At 34.5% G+C, this 16,994-nt stretch overlaps 1 long non-coding RNA gene across 2 annotated transcripts; it reads left to right on the top strand.

Moving 5' to 3' along the window:
* Window positions 1-13,744: 13,744 nt before the first annotated feature.
* Window positions 13,745-14,471, top strand: LOC112786730 (uncharacterized). 2 transcript variants are annotated; one of them, XR_011879106.1, is made up of 3 exons: window positions 13,745-13,799; window positions 13,900-14,006; window positions 14,367-14,471. It is a non-coding gene; the product is annotated as an uncharacterized lncRNA (long non-coding RNA). The 2 variants fall into 2 exon arrangements; XR_003194309.3 differs by having other exon boundaries at window positions 13,897-14,006.
* The last annotated feature ends 2,523 nt before the right edge of the window (window positions 14,472-16,994 follow it).

The raw sequence follows: 16,994 nt of genomic DNA, 5'->3' as shown, positions 1-16,994 counted from the left end.
AATCGAAATAAGTCCAATTATAAGTCACATCAATTCTTTTTGGGTTATGCTCAAAATTACAAGGGCTACAAATGTTTGTCTTCCACCGATAAAATTTACATTTCCAGACACGTTTTATTTGATGAGACTATCTTTTCATATGCATCCCTTTTTTCAGCTATTAGTACTACTAACAATAATACTATTCAAGCTACTTCTAAAGTGGAATTTATTCCAAAATCCCTCTCTTTTCAGCAATCCTATTTATCTACTACTAATAAAAATAATCATTACATTATTACTACTACGTATTCTACTACAACTATCTCAGATTCTCTCTCTGATCCAAATCCAGATTCTTTAGATAATTCTATTGCTCAAACAAGTACTTCTCGATCACTACCTACTTCAGGTATTGGAACTGGTTTGCTTCCTATTATGTAAATCCTGTAAAATAAATAAAGAAATAGCTAATAAATTAATTATTACTCAAAGAAATTAGAAAATTAAACTTTTATAATTTAGAGAAATAGAAATATTAAAAATACGAATTTTGACACTAATTTTAAAGATTTTAGCCTAAAATTGGGCTAACGGGTCGAACTAGTTGGAACGGGTCCAAATCGGACCTAAGGCCCAACCTATAAAACACCCATACGAAATTTCTTCCCCATTTCACTCATGGAATGCGCTGAAGAAGAGAGAGCATTGTTTAAAAAACCTAACCTCACCTCCGAAATTCAATCGTCCATAACTTTTAATTCGGAGCTTCGATTGACGAGCCGTTAGTGGCCACGTGTTCGTTTCGAAATTCTCTTCAACTCTATTTGAACGTAGTAGTAAGAAATTTACATTTATCACCCAGTTCTTTTCCTTCTCAATTTTGTGAATTTTGAGTTTAGGTATTGAGAAATTGAATAATTTTGATGGTTTAGGTAAACTCTAGCAGTGAGAGATCATTGTGTTTTGTCCAATTGATCCGTGAGTAAGATAAAAAACTGTTAAACCCTTGTGAATCATTGAATTAGTAAATCATATGATAATTATAGTGATATTGTGTGAATTAGATTGTATCCTTGTTGATTTGGAGTTCAATTGGGTAGTTTGGAACAAAATTCAGGTGATTAAGTTTGAGAAATTGACATTTGAAAGCTTGGAGCTTATGAAAGGAGAGGTTTTTGAGGTGTTCCGAGCTTAGGAAGGAATCGGCCAAGGTATGGTTTTAATTTCTCGTAGTTAATGTTTAATGTCACGTAAAAACATAGGTTAAAAGACCTTAAGATAGGAATGAATTGAATGAATTATTAATGGATTGTGTATATGGTATATGATGTGTGTATAAAGGATGAATGAATTTGTATATGTTGGCGTATGACTTTGATGAGTATAAAATAATGATGATTGTTGATGTATTGAGGGTTGATGTTGGGTTGTAAAATTGAATTGAATGGATTGTTTGAGAGATATGTGATTCGATTTTGTAAACGGTTTGCTATTGGAGTTGGTTGTTTTTAATTTTGGAAAATATTTAATATTATAATTGGTTTTATTTTGAAATAATTTGATACTGGAAATTATTTGAATGACCGAGAGGTGTTTGGTTTGGTGGTTGGGACCCTTGAAAGGTGGCAGAAATTCGAGTTTTAGAGGAGATACTGCCGAAATTTCTATAAAAATCAGAGTTTTGATTTGAAGTGTTATTTTAAAAAGAAAAAGATTATTATATAGCTTGTATATTTGACACTAATTGTTAACTTCCCAGGTTCCCCCATGGGCATGCGTATATATATGGAATGTTATGTTATTAAGCTTGGAGTTTGACTCCATGGAATATTATATTTAAGCTTGGAGTTTGACTCCATTAATATTATTTTTGAGCTTGAGGATGCGCACACAGAGGGACTGTCCAATGGTTAGTTACCAGGACATATCGGGTTGGCTATATAATCGACAGATGAGACTCATCAGCCATAGGACAGGCATACATCATGTGCATTTGTATATTTTACTTGAGTGTGCATTGTTTTAGTTTGCTTAATTGCTTAATTATGCTTATCTGTTACTTGAGAGACCCCTCTTGGCGGAGGTGTGAGAGGGGTTGTTCCACCGGTGATTCGGAGGAGACAGAAAGTGAAGTGTTAGGTTAAAGTTAGATTTAGAATTTGAATACCTTAGATAACTTATTTAATTTCTGGTTTAGTTGGATCTTTAAGCTGAAATCTGAGTGTCGAAATTCTAGGAATGCCATTGGCTTTTTCCGGGACCCTTTATATTAACTATGCGGGCACCTTTGCTATGCTGAGAATCCCTGCTTCTCATTCCATACATATTTCTGTTGTTTTTCAGATGTAAGTCGAGAGGCACCTCGTTGAATGTCTGGAGTTTCTTGTGCAAGAGAAGTTTGTTTTTTTGGGATGCTGTATTTTGTATTTGTGCTATGTATATATGTATATAGATTCTCCTCCGTATATATTTTATGTTTGTACCTCCTAGAGGTTGATTTGAAGAAACAGGTATTTTTTTTCTATAGTTTTAGTTATATTTTGGGTTATATAAATATATATAATTACATACTATGGCTGGCCTTAGCTTCGCAGGTCAAGTCTGGAGCTTGATATCTGTATTTTGAAACTCCGTTATGTATATTATATTTTTAGCTTTATTTTGATCTTACCTATTCGTTTTACGATTATCCATGTAAGTGTAACATGATTTTCTGTTTTTGTTTTTGCTTAGCCTCTTCTTCAAGGCTCCTAGTTACAAAATTCTTTCAACTATATTTATATATCTTTTCTTTTAAAGGTCGTAATACCTCGCCACCTCTGCTTTACGAATTAAGTATAAGGCTCTGTGTTGTAGGGTGTACATTATAGTATCAAAGTAGTTCGTTCCTATAGAGCCTGAGGGATGGACTGATTCTGCTTCTGACCATACTCTGAGTCATGTTTATGTCCTATATATGCTATCTGACTGATAAACATAGGATAAAGTTCACGAGCATGCATTTAGAACTTTGAAGCACTAGACTTAAGATATTGAGACTGATCACCTTGATATCAATTGTTTGGTGTGAATAGGAACTAAATGGCACCTCGTGGACGCAGTCGTGGTTGAATATGGAGAGGTAATGAGGTAACCATAACGGTAGGTAGCTTGATTGACTTCGTAACTGCGATGACGAACGTGGCTGCTGCCGTTTATGCTGCTGGTATTGCGACCAACCGAGTAGTGGATTGGATGAGACAATAAGCTAGAAATGGAAATGAAGGTAATAATGAAATTGATGGGGGAGATAATATTCTGAGTGTAGTGGTACCAATAGAGATAGTGAGTTTTCCGAAGTTAGTTAACACGAACCAAGTAACGGGAGAAAGCTTGAGAAGGATTGTAGTGGCAACGAGTGACCACCGGGAATCCTACACAAAGAAGAAGGGAAAGAAGATCATGCCAAGGAGCCAGAGTTTTGAAAGGAAGGGTTATGTTTCCCTACGTCTTCAGGACCAACACAATGACCAAACGAACGACAACCACCAAAGACCTAGCGAGGAAAAGCAGGTGAGTACTCAGCTGAATAATTTAAAGTGCCCGATATGCAAAAGGTATCATCAAGACAAGTCGTGCAGGGCCGGGCTAAGCGTATGTTAAAGTGCGGGGAACCAAGGCATATGTCTTGGAATTGTCCACATAGGAAAGGCTGGGATGCAGCTAACGTAAATCGGGCGGTTCAATTTGTATATCTTAATGGACCACCCAATTACTCACCCATTAAATCAGACCGTCTGATTTGTTCTTTCTTGCCATCATAATGGCGTAAAATACTCTATTCCCCAATAACACTGTAAAAAATTACTAGTTGAACTATAACTATTTTATTTTTATATCACATACATATGTAGAGTGTAGCGATATAATTCACGTTTATCATATGGTCCGTGTAAAATTACAACAAAAAAAAACATATGATGAACTATTACGTGAGAATAGAATTTAAATAGTTTTGGACTGCATATTTATAACATGCACATATGTTGATATTTATACTTAAAAGCATATTGTAAACACTTAAATATAAAGCAACTATTTTTTATGTATATTCAATTATGTCAAATTTAGATGTTAAGTTGTCACTCTTAATTCAATTCTCATCCTAAAAATCATATAAAATGAAAATTTGAGAAAAGAAATAGTATGTGTATATAAAAAATCAGTTAATAAATCTGTTATTATATATTTTTATACAAATATATGTATTGTTTAATTTATTTTAAATATATATTTTATATTTTAACATATATATGGGTAGTTGATTTAGTATTTAATATTTTGAGTACATCTAACATGGTTATTTTAGAAATGATAAGTATATAAACTACTATTTTTAAGATTGCATATTATTGGACAACCATCATCATTGGTCTAACACAAGAAAAAATCATATGTTAAAATAACTGAACTCTGATACCATATCAAGATAGTGGACATAGAGGCATAAGAGTGAATAAAATCATATTGTGTATTTTCACTATTGATTAATTATTACAACTACAAAATATATACATGTATAATTCTGTATACATGATCATATTTCTACCAAATTTTTGTGAAATTTACAAAAGATTCTTATTCTAATAGAATGATTTTATATCTATGAGTGATTATTTTAAGAATAAAAAATGTGTATGAAAATAAAATGAGAAGAAAGATAGAGATAATTTATTCTATTTGGGAATGTTTATTCTTTTGATCTTATTTGTACTGGACTAATGATGCTGGCTGGTTCAATATGTCCCCACAAACTAAAGAATAATATATATCAAGAATTCCTAACTTGGATAAGTTAATATGAAAAGGTTAAGTAGGAAGTGGCTTGTCAAAGATGTCAGCTAGTTATCCTTAAAAAGGAATGAGGAGCTTCATTACTCTGCCTTGAGCTTTTTGACAAATTAGGTGACAGTTGACTTCCAAATATTTGATATACTTAGTAAAAATTAGATTCACAGCAATATGTAAAGCACTCTAATTGTCAAAGAACAATAGTAGAGGATGGTAAAGTGGTATTGGTAAGAACGCAGTACTCGACTTCAGTGAAAAAACGAGCAATAATAGCCTGTTTCTTAGTTTTTCAAGAAACTAATGATTCTCCTAAAAAAATACTATCTTAGCAAGAACCGATGAGTATTTGGATAATCTGCCTAATTAGGATCATTAAAGCCACAAATCTAAAAATTAGAACTTCTAGGAAAGAAAAGTCCCCTGCGTGAACTACTGTTAAGGTACTGAAGAACCTAACAATAACTTTATAATGGGCTCGAGTTAGTGCAGCCAAAAAATGATTAAGCTACTGAGTAGTATATGTAAAGTCCAAAAAAGTGGTAGTGAGATAGATAATACAACCAATTAAGCAATGATAAATAAAGAATTCCAGGAGAAAACTGTCATCTTAAGAAAGTTTTGTTGATATTCATGGGGACACTAATAAATTGATCATCTAAGAGTCTTGAATTTGAAAAAAATTCTAATCAGTACTTATGCTGTGAAAGTTAAATTTTTTTATTAGAATGAGACACTTCAATTCCTGAAAAATATTTTGAAGGTTTTAATTGCCTTTTGCATTCAGTTCTACTTTTTTCTTCTCTTCTTCATTCCATTCATTGTCTTCTTTAGAAGCCACTTCTTGATCAGTATTTTGCATAATCGAGATGTCTTTATCATTCATAATAATTTTGCATAAAGATCCTCTATGAGTAGTTGCTTTTGTTGAAAAATAGAGGCATATCTTTGGACTACCTTTAAATGAGTTTAAAGGCCACAATATTAGCATTAATATTGGCCATGGATCTCTACTTCAAGCTGTGAAATTAGATGCCTTGAGACCTTACTCCTTATACCAATTGAAGGTTTTAGTTGACTTTGAGAATAGCAATTGAATCAAGGATCTCTTTTGGAAGCTACTACATTAAAGGCTTAGACCTTTATTGCCGTTAATTACATAATAAGAAATGTAGGAGAATTTTTTTGGTTACCCACAGTATCCCCCAACCTGACAGGCTAAGGACTAATCAATTATGGATCGGAGCTCCATTTAAGAGTTTGTCACTGGCCAATGAGTTGCTGCATGTACATGGCAGGATTCGAACCTCCGATACTTGCTTAAGTGAACTAGTGAGCTAACCATTAGACCAACCCAACTTGGTTGCAAGAGATTTTTTTGTTTTGTCTCATCTCGAAATTATACAAAACATATAAAGGAAGAGAAGCTTGCACCACTGTCTATCTTGGTTTAGCCACTTAGTACAATATAATCTACATCCACTCTCCAGTACAACAATATTGAAATTTCTACTATAATTTTAAAAAAATTACAAACACCAATTTTAAATATTACAACCTAGTCCATCTAGAAATTACCTAAGCTTTTCACAAAGCTTCTCAAGTACTAAACTCATCTAACCTAGTTTCACTCTAAGTGCTATCCCAATGTAAAAAGAAAAATCCAACCTGGTTCACCAAACCACTAAATTTTTACACAAGATCAGTTAACCTCTAAAATGCTAACCAATTTAAAAAAGAGGAACTAATCCTAGTTCAAGCAACCAAAAATTTGTCTGCAATAAAGTGTCTTTCTGTTTGTCTTTATTCCCTTATGATTTTGCTAAATGTATAGCCATGATTTAATCATGGTCCTTTATGATGGTACTATGAAATTTCATCATCTTGTTTTCCTTTAACTCCAAGTAGCTTGAACATATTCCTTCTTTTGGTATGATTCTTTAAAACCAATTTGATGAGTTATGTCCAAACTGATTTTTTTAATCCCAATTTTATTGTGTTGATTCTGTTTCTTCTTTTTTTACTAAAGAATTGATTTTATTTGCTAACTTTATTGATATGGGTTGAATTCTATTTTTTTATTTTGGACCTGCAACACTAAACACACATCAAAATACAATAATAATTTGGCTATTAATTCACAATTCAACTAATGTATGTCCTCAATTGTTAATTTTAACTCTAAACTTAACATATTATAAAAGTGTCAAGATTTTTAATTTTATAATGAGAGTTCATGGTCTTTTTTATAGTTGTCATTTCAAAAATTGAATTCTCAGTAATCACAAAATTATTAACATATGCCATCTATGAAATTTATAAAAGATTCATATTTTAATAGAATATGAGTCTCTATTTCTAGAAAAAAAATCATGTGAGTGAAAATAAAATAAAAAGAAATATATAGATGATTTATTCTATTTGGATCTGGTTATCCTTTTTATCTTTCTTGTGTTGGGCCAGTGACGATGGCTGGTTTAATACATATTTTGTGTTAAAAAAAATACTTACTAATCATAAACTAAACAACTAATTATGATTTTGAAAGAACTACTATCCCTAACTTAACTAACATAATTTGTTCATAATTTGTAACACTCTTCTTTTGAAGTTGGCGGATAAATTAAACGAACAATTGCATTTTTCTCATGGTTTGCATAAATCTATAAGTAGGGGTGGGAATAGGCTAGGCAGCCTGCCAGGAGCCTGCAACTTGGCCTGTATTTAGCCTGGTATAGCCTGACTTGGTCTAAAATAATTCCATGTCTAGGCTAATTTAAAATCCTAATTCTGTTAATAGGCCAGACACAGGCTCACTAAATAGCCTAATAAGCCTGTCAGGTGTAACACCCTACCACACAAAACTTTACGCTTAAGTCGTAAAGTTGAGGTGGTGAGGTACTACGACCTCTAAAATAAAATGTATACATAATAATAGTTGAAAAGAATTTATAACGAGGAGTCTGGAAGAAAAGTTTAAACAAAAGTCGCAAAACGAGAAGTGCAACGCTCACGTAAACGGAAACTTGCGTACGAAGAAAAGTAAAGACACACACACACATAGGAACGGAGTGTCAAAAGATACAGGATAGCAAGCTCTTAACTCGACCTGCAGAGCCAAGGTTGCCCGGAAAATATTTACATACATATATACAATCCCAAGTTTCCCAGAATACTCAAAATAAACCCTAATTCTCTATCAAGCCTCTATGAGGTACAAAAGTAAAACATACACAATGGAGAGTCTAAACATATATATATATATATATATATATATATATATATATATATATATATATATATATATATATATATATATATATATAGCCTAAAATCAAAATACATCAACCCGACTTTGCTTGCAAAAGAAACTCCAGATGCCTAGCGAGGTGCCTCTCGATCTGTATCTGAAAAAGACAACATATGTATGGAATAAGAACTAGGGATTCTCAGCATGGTAATAGTGCCCACATAAATAATATATAAGATCCCGCGAAAGCCAAAGGCAATCCTAGAACTCCGACACTCAGACTAAAAACTTAGAGTTATACTTTAAACCAAAAACTAGGTGAACTATCTTTGGTACTTAGGTTCTAGTCTAATTTTAACTTAACACCTCAATCTCTCCTTCCTCCAATCCTTCAAACTCTGGTGGAACTATCTTCGTCACACCTTCACCATACGAGGGGTCTCTTAGTTGCACGGACATACAATTCAAGCAAGTACATGACAAGTAAAATACAAATACAGCAAATAAATCAGATAGCAGTTAATTATAATTAAGCAATTAGGAAAACCAATACAAATGCATACTCAAACAAATCATACAAATGCACATGATGCATGCCTGTCCTACTGGCTGTTAGCTCACATGTCGATTATACTGCCAAAACCCGACACATTCCGGTAGCTAACCGGATTCCATTTCTCGTTTGCGCATCTCCAAGAGGCATAACATTGGGGATTAATGCCCTACCACCTTCTCTTGGAGGCATACACCAGGGGGAATGAATCGGGGGATTAGTGCCCTACCACCTTCCCTTAGTGAGGTCGTGCCATACCAATCGGGGGATTAGTGCCCTACCACCTTGTAGACAGAGAGAGAGAATGTGAGGAAAAACGTCAGGGGATTAGTATCCTACCACCTTCCTCACATACCACATAACACAATTACAAGGAATGCGGGGGAATGAATTGAGAGATTAGTGCCCTACCGCCTTTTCCACATCGAACACATCACATTCATAGAAAATATGGGGGAAAAAGATCAAAAGATTAGCGCCCTACTGCCTTCCTCACATCCAACTCATCAATATCATCATTTCTATTAATTATGTCTCATTCATTTTCGCATTTCATCAACCACAAATCATTACTCAAAACCTTTCTTCACCGCCAAGTTAACACTCCCTCAAGGTGCTCCCCTTTCACCAAGATTAAAAATAAGTATTAGGTCCTTAAAGAGTAAAAATAGATGTTTAGAGGTTTAAAATCATGTTTAGATCACAAAAATGCAATGTTTTCGAAAACAGGATCCCGCGTATGCAACTATTGTTCGCGTACACGTGCCACCATGAATAGAGGAGAAATCCCAAGTCGCGTGCCACTCGCTTGCGTACGCAAGACGGGAAAAATCTCTTCTCGCGTACGCGAGACGTCTAAACAGAACAAAATGTCCGCGTCGCGTGCGTGTGTCACGTATGCATGCCCCTCAGGAATGGTAAAAAGCTGTTTAAGTTCTGCAAAAATTATCTTTACACACCAAACTTTCGATGAGCATAACTTTTTCGTTAAAAATCGTTTTTAGTCTATTCTTCAAACGGCGTAAACCTCACGGACCTAATTTTCATTTAAGATAAATTTGGAAAAGTTTGGGGGTCTGGAAGCCGAGTTATGGCCTGCTGAAGTTCGGTCAAAAATCAAGTGTATATAAAGAATTGCCAAACCTCCATTTTACCAAACTTCCTATACCAAATCAACATTTTATACCTCAAATTACCTCTAAAAGCATCTAACACAACTCCATATGCTGTCCATATCTTTCACAACCTACCATACCTCAATTTGGACAACTTTATTCCAACAATTCTCAATTTATATAAACACAATTTACCAATTATCAACATTCACAATTTCACACTCATTATCCTCATCAATCATCATCAAAATTATCATTCATCAACCCATTTCAAGATAACTCAACAATTTCATTAAGTTACTAGCTCTCAACATACATACATGCTTCAACGTATCCTAAGGTCGTCTAGCCTAAGTTTTCACGTTACATTATATATTATGTAACACCCTAATTACCCTAAGCTTTACCTCATGCTATAAAACAAAGGATAACTAAGTGTCATGACAATTCTAAGACTTATACGATAATATATATATATATATATATATATATATATATATATATATATATATATATATATATATATATATATATATATATATATATATATATATAAAGGAATAATAATAATACGAGAAGTCCGATGAAGAATTTCAGCTCTGAATAGAAATAGAAAAGCATAAAGCGTTCACACGATAACTAGAAGCATAAAGGCACAAGATACACATAAGACATAATACAATAATAATCAATATATATATATATATATATATAAGTACGATAGTCATAAGAACTCTAGCCGTAGCCCACGAAGTTTAGGCCGACTAATTACAAACAAACGATACAGAATTTTTGAATTAAAACAACATATACAACTTATCTCTCAAAGTCAAGCCTCTACGACAACAAAGATACAAAAAGTGAGAGTATATCTATGACAAAGTAAATCCAAAATACAAAAGGTGATAAAAGATCCTCTGCTCTGTCACCATCTCGCAACTCACCGAGGTGGGTTACGACCTGCATCTGAAAAACAACAATATATGGTATGAGAACCGGAGGTTCTCAGTATGGTAATAGTGTCTAATATATAAAATATAACGTTCTAGGACACCAAAAATAATTTGTGGCTTGTTTTGTTTTTTGTGTTTGGCATTTTTATTTTCGAGCTTAGGCCGCTTAAGTGTACCGAAAAAAATGACCAGGTTCTGTTAACGGGCCGAAGATTATAATGATCCTTTAAAAAGAAAAAATCACGACATAACTATATCTGTGAATAGGCCCTAGTATATACAGGCATTTCGCTAACAACGTCGGCAAATGGATCGGAACAAGGTTTGATGGTTTCGAATCTCCTGTGACCATCCAAAGTAGATCACAAACTTGTTCAGACTTAACGCCTTCATGTGCCAGGCAAGCAACCCCATGCCCTACAAATAGGTGAATCATTGTACTAACACCCGAGCTCAATTTTTTGTTCTCTACTTGTGGTATGTTTGTACCAATCGTTGAGTCTGGTTTACATTCTACATATCCTCATGCACCAACATTGCAAACGTAAGTGGTTATATGCAATAATTTTGTTAATTTGTATGCGGGTGCACCAATAAATGACTTAAGCACTCAATGTTGTCACTAGTGTATCCACGTTGAATAAGGAAATTCGGAAACTCACAGAATGCATATGCCAACATAACGAAGTGACCGCAGAATTGCTGGATGCATTGATTCTTCTGACAAAGATTCAACAGAGAAAGCATGAGCATGATGGGGGTACTGGAGTTAGGTGTGCGTGTCGGAATGACATGCAGTCAAAGCGGTGGCTACGAATGGAGAATGTTTCTAATGACAATGAAGGCACTCGTGATACGACCCCAGTGGATGCTGACGACCCGATGTATGTGCCCATGTTGGATACAAACTTTAGCGTTCATCACATGCCTTCAGATCAAAGAAGTCGAAGACAGCCACCCGCACTTGATGGTCTACCCATCACAAAAGTTAACAACGGAATCCCCCCAACTTGGTCATCCCTAATCCCGTCGCTATCATTTCTACATCAATCCCATGATTCTATAGCAATTTCTGGCTTTGTCACATCATTTGCTTGTGGTAACCCAATACTTTGTACCAGGTTGACGTCACCAGTGAACCTACTCATGAGACTCGATGGGATCATCGTGGGGCTAGGAAATCCCCGATGCTCTCTACTTCCCTCAGAAAGCACTACAATTACCTCGCACTGGTTGGAAGTGACGGAGTAGTGAACGTATCAGAACTGCTACGCATGAATGTGGAGAAGATCCCTAACATTATGTCATTGTTGCCAAATATTGATTATAACATCTTCTTATGCACTCAAAACAAACTAGTTCTGATATTTTGTGGTTGTCTTACAAAATTTGAAGCTAGCATTCGTACCAACCCGACGTATGGATCTTGTAGGGGTAGAGCTTGCAGTGGCAACATACATTTTCAGCAAAGATCTCCCCAAGAGGTAATGACTGTTTGACAAAGATAAAATTTTACAAAGATCTTTGTTGACAGATTTAAGTTGAGAAGGGAATTTATTTTCTTAACCTTAACGTTCCCATAAGAGCAAATTCATTCCCGGTTTTTATTTTTTTACTATTCCTCTACACACGTGGATGGAAGTTATTATTCTTTCACTACTAGAAAACTAGTTATTACAGATGGATATTTCCGATGGATTTTATCCCACGGAAATACAGAGGAAATTTCAGAGGGATTTTTTGTCGGAAAACAAAAAAATGGATTAGCATAAATTACAGACGGAAAAGAGAATCCATCTATAATTCCGTCGGAAAAATTAATTTTTTTCCGTGAAAAATGGTTACAGACGGATATCCGTCTGTAATTAAATAGACAAAACACTGCGTTTTATTAAATTATTACAGACGGAAAATCCGTCTGTAATTTAAATTTTCCGTCGGAAATATTAGATTAACCCTAGCTCAGATCTTACCCTCTCTCGATCCATTCACACTCCACACAAGTTTAGCATGAGCTTCTTCCTCTCTCCATCCACGCTCTCTCCATCGCTCCATCCATGCTCTCCCCATCGCAGGAGCTTCTTTCACCACCGCCGCTCCCCCCATCGCTCCGTCCATGAAGAAGCTCTGTCCACGAAGAAGCTCCATCGCTTACGAGCTCAATTTTTCTACTTTTGTTTGAGCTGTGTTTCAGTCCCATCCATTTAGATCTGCGCTTTTGAATTTCAGATCGCGTTCCGGTAACCTCTATTTCTCTTTTTTTTTTCTGTATTCTCTCTTCAAGTTCTTCATTCACTTGCCCTCACTGCACATTCTTCTCGTCTCACGATCTAATCTCATGGCTCCTAACACTGTTACGGACTTTGTTTTCTTGTCAGATTCAATTTGAGACAATAATCACTTCCGTCATTTCAAAGATTGAACGCAGATATGGTAATCCTTTTGTTTCCTCACAATCCCGCACTTTGATATTTTTTTAGGCTTCTCTATCAGCTACAATTTTGATATGTGCATGTAATTTGAATCTATGATACATTTACATGGGCTTCGTGTTGTGTAATTGTACACACTTGCCTTATAATTGAGATCTATTCATGGTGAGGTTTGTATTTGAATGTTCTTCAAGATTACTATTGGATCTTCTGATTTAGCTTATGATACCCGGTGTTATTTCCCTTTCTCCTCAAATTTAGCTATGATAGGTTGCTGTAAATTCTATTTCGTACAAAATTAGTGATGAATTAGATTATATGCAAGTTACTTGCCATTGAGCGTAGCCAAAATTGTGAGGTTGGGGCAGTGCTGGATTCCTTTGCAAAATGATGCATTTAACTGGGTTGGGGAATACTTCTGTCTTTCTTTCTATTTGCTTGAATTATCTTATACAACTTTGAATTTATGTTCTGAATTTTTTTCACCTATATAGGTTGTACTTGCTGCATCCGTTGTGGGCAAATCTGGTAAAGGTGAGACGTCTTGAATTGATGCTCAGTTAGGTGGTGCCTATATCAATATGGATTAGAAATTGTTGTTGCACTGACAAGGGCTTCTTTCTTTTGGATGCAGTTCTGGTTTCTAGGCAGTTTGTTGATAATGTTGCGCAGATATGTGTACTAGAGGTATATTGTATTCGCATTCTAGTTGTAATTGCTTTGCCTAGTTCAATTTCTGTATCCTTATTTATCTTAAATCTTCTCTCCTTTATTAATTATTTAGTAGTTCTGTGAAGACAGCTTACCTCTCCAAATTTATGTGAAGACAGAAAGTTATGAGAAAACAGCTTACCTCTCCAAATTTTCTGGATATGAATTGTAGCATTTCTCAAGGTGATAAACTCTTTTCTTGTTAAATGTGTATGGATTTGTCTCTTTTCATCATTATCCATATATATATTGCCAACTTCTCTTCGTATCCCTCACTCACTTACTATATCCCTCGCTTCATCAATTCTCTCCCTCATCACTCATCATCATCTCCATGGCTTGTTGCAACTACTTCTTCAACCCTCAACAAATAGATGAATATCCTTTCCCACTTCCCATTCAATTTTCCTTATATGATTATGATTATTACTATTATTCCAGGTAATTTAATTAGATTAAATTGTTACAACACTCTATATATACTTTTTTTTGTGAATTATTTGCCACTGTGCTGCATTTATTTATGTTTAATCTATATTTCAGTGGAAACAGTAACGAATATCCACCACTGGAATGTTGGGCACATGATTTTTCAATACAAGACATGGAGTGTTACCCTTCACTTTCTTTTTATGAAACTCTCTCCATCGAACCAATTTCAACTATTAAAGGTATATATATCATGATGATGACTGATGAGTTTCTTAAAATTTTTATTTACTTATTAGATTCTTATATTACTATAGCTACATATATTATACCTTGTCCTTAAATACATGCAGAATATGACTTTTATGATATTAAGAAAGGGTTTTCTGTCTGGAACGAAGTGGATGCCCGGCTTTGATTGTTCGGAAAAAGTAGTTTCGTCATCATCATTAAGAAAGGCTTTGATTGTTAAATGTGTATGGATTTGTCTCTGTATTTTGCTGACAAATCAGAGGTACCGTTTTGTTTTTTCACAAGTTTCCTTCTTCAAATTGAACTCAAGTTTGGTTTTTTTGAAGCTTTTCATTGGATGTCTTCTTGATGTTTGATAAAATGCCTGAACTAAAAATGAGAGTTTTTTTTTTTCAGGTGAAAACTGATGGAGCAAACTCTAAGGGAAGAAGATGCAGCTAACTGGGTTTACAGGGGTGAAGGAGCTGTTAATCTTGTTCTTGCTTACAATGGATCAAATCCTTCTTTTGTGAGTTATTTTTTCTTCACTAATTGGGGTTTAACTACATGGATTGAATGACACAATTGCATGCCATGATAATAAATGCTTATGTTGGTACGCTTAATAATATACAGATTTACTAATATTTTAATTTGTGGTTCTTTGGAGTAAGGAGCACCATGTAAAAACTAGTGCCTGAGCTTTTGTAGTCTTCTGTAACCGTGTCTTCATTGTCGTGAGTTTTTTGACATTTTCTATCTGTAGTTAGTCTTTTTGAACTATTGTCCATTTTTCCTTTCCTTTCCTTTCCTTATAAATATCCAAGGCTGGGACATGAAAAACTAAAACAAATTGCTTGTTGTGATTCACTATCTAGTAGTTGGGTATCCACAACCACAAAGTAGCTTCACCGTTGCTGAACTATATATATATAGTAACACCATCCCATCCACTTTACACTACCCAATCCTCATTCATCTTTCTTCACTTCACTCAAACTCATACCATAGCCACAACTAATTACTTTCAGAATGGAAAAATCTTCCTTCTTACTTCCATGCTTGATTCTCTTATTCCTCGTAGCCTCTGAAACTGGTATTCTCTTCTCTCTATTTTTTATTTTCCTCTTCATTGTATCTATTATATAATTTTTTCTTTCTTTCTTCTATTCATCCATTTATATTGGTTATTGTTTAGAGTATGGGCAGCACCTCTTAGTCTATGAGTTTCATAGAAATGGATCACTGCATGACTTCCTTAACCCGACTTTCTGAGTTGCCATGAGCTTCAGATAATGTGTATGTCAACTTGTCACAGGATAATTTTGAAAGAGCAAACGGACAGATATTCAATGTGGAAAACCCAGACAATGAAGTATCCGTGAAGGAACTAGTTGAGCTTATGATACAGGTGAGTTTTAACACATGCATTAGTTAGTTTATTCCTGTCTAATGAAATAAAAGCTTTTTCTCATTCTCGAGAAAAAAACCAGCACTGTGGACTCTATATAATATTGATATTTGTAATTTGTCTATAGATTTAAGCATTCTTACCATTCTCCTTTTCCATAGAGCTTGTTCATTAACAGTTAAAATTTTTAGTTTCTAGACTTGTATCTTTTGTTCTTGGCTCTCAAGATGCTTGATTGACTTCTCTAATTAGGGGATCCATTTTCCAAAACCCTTGTAGGTTGCCACAATTGCTTGGTTGGAAGCTGATTCTGTGTGTGGTAGTCACTCTGTTGCAATCCCTTTAGTGCTTGTCTTGCCTTATCTTTTCCGTCTAAACCAATGTCTCCGTCAGTACAAAGATACTGGGGAGAAAACTTGTCTTTTGAATGGTAAGAGCTATTTATTGCCTTAAATCATGCTGTCTTTTTGTTTCCTATTCAGAACCTTTTTTAGTTATCAATTGTTGGTCTAAATTTTGCAGGTTTAGGAAATTGATGTAATACATTATTCTTCTATCTTGGGCTTGTAATATGTTAAGAGTATTGGTTTTAATGTTGGAGTGTTTTATATTGCTTTAGTTAATCATATTCTTTTGTTTGTAATTTAACTGCTAGTTTTCTATGTTCTTTCTTTTATTGATTGAGTTCTTTAATCATTAATGATCAACCCATCATGTTTTCAACTCATCTTTTTGGTTATGGTTTCAGCTTTAAAATATTCAACCGCAGTGCCAGTTATCTTTCTCTCGGCCCTTAAATATCACGTATTCCTTGATAAGTGGACAAACTTTTATAGGCCTCTCTGGCTTCTGTCAAGTGTTGTGAACTCATCGTACTCTTTCTACTGGGATGTGAATAGAGATTGGGACCTAACGTTTGCCTAATATTTGTTTACCATGCATCTCTAAAGCATAGATAGAGACTGGGAAATCTTTAGGAAAATATGAGATGAACTTCTTACATTGTAATTAAGTCTCTGTAATCTCTCAAAGATAGAATGAAAAATAGAACACAAATGAAAAGAAAAAAGAAAGATAAACACCTCAAAGATAAAGGAAGT

This window comes from Arachis hypogaea, chromosome 20, assembly GCF_003086295.3.
Source record: "Arachis hypogaea cultivar Tifrunner chromosome 20, arahy.Tifrunner.gnm2.J5K5, whole genome shotgun sequence".
Taxonomy (NCBI): domain Eukaryota; kingdom Viridiplantae; phylum Streptophyta; class Magnoliopsida; order Fabales; family Fabaceae; genus Arachis; species Arachis hypogaea.
The sequence above is the reverse complement of the archived record's forward strand: the minus strand, read 5'-3'. Positions and strand labels throughout refer to the sequence as shown.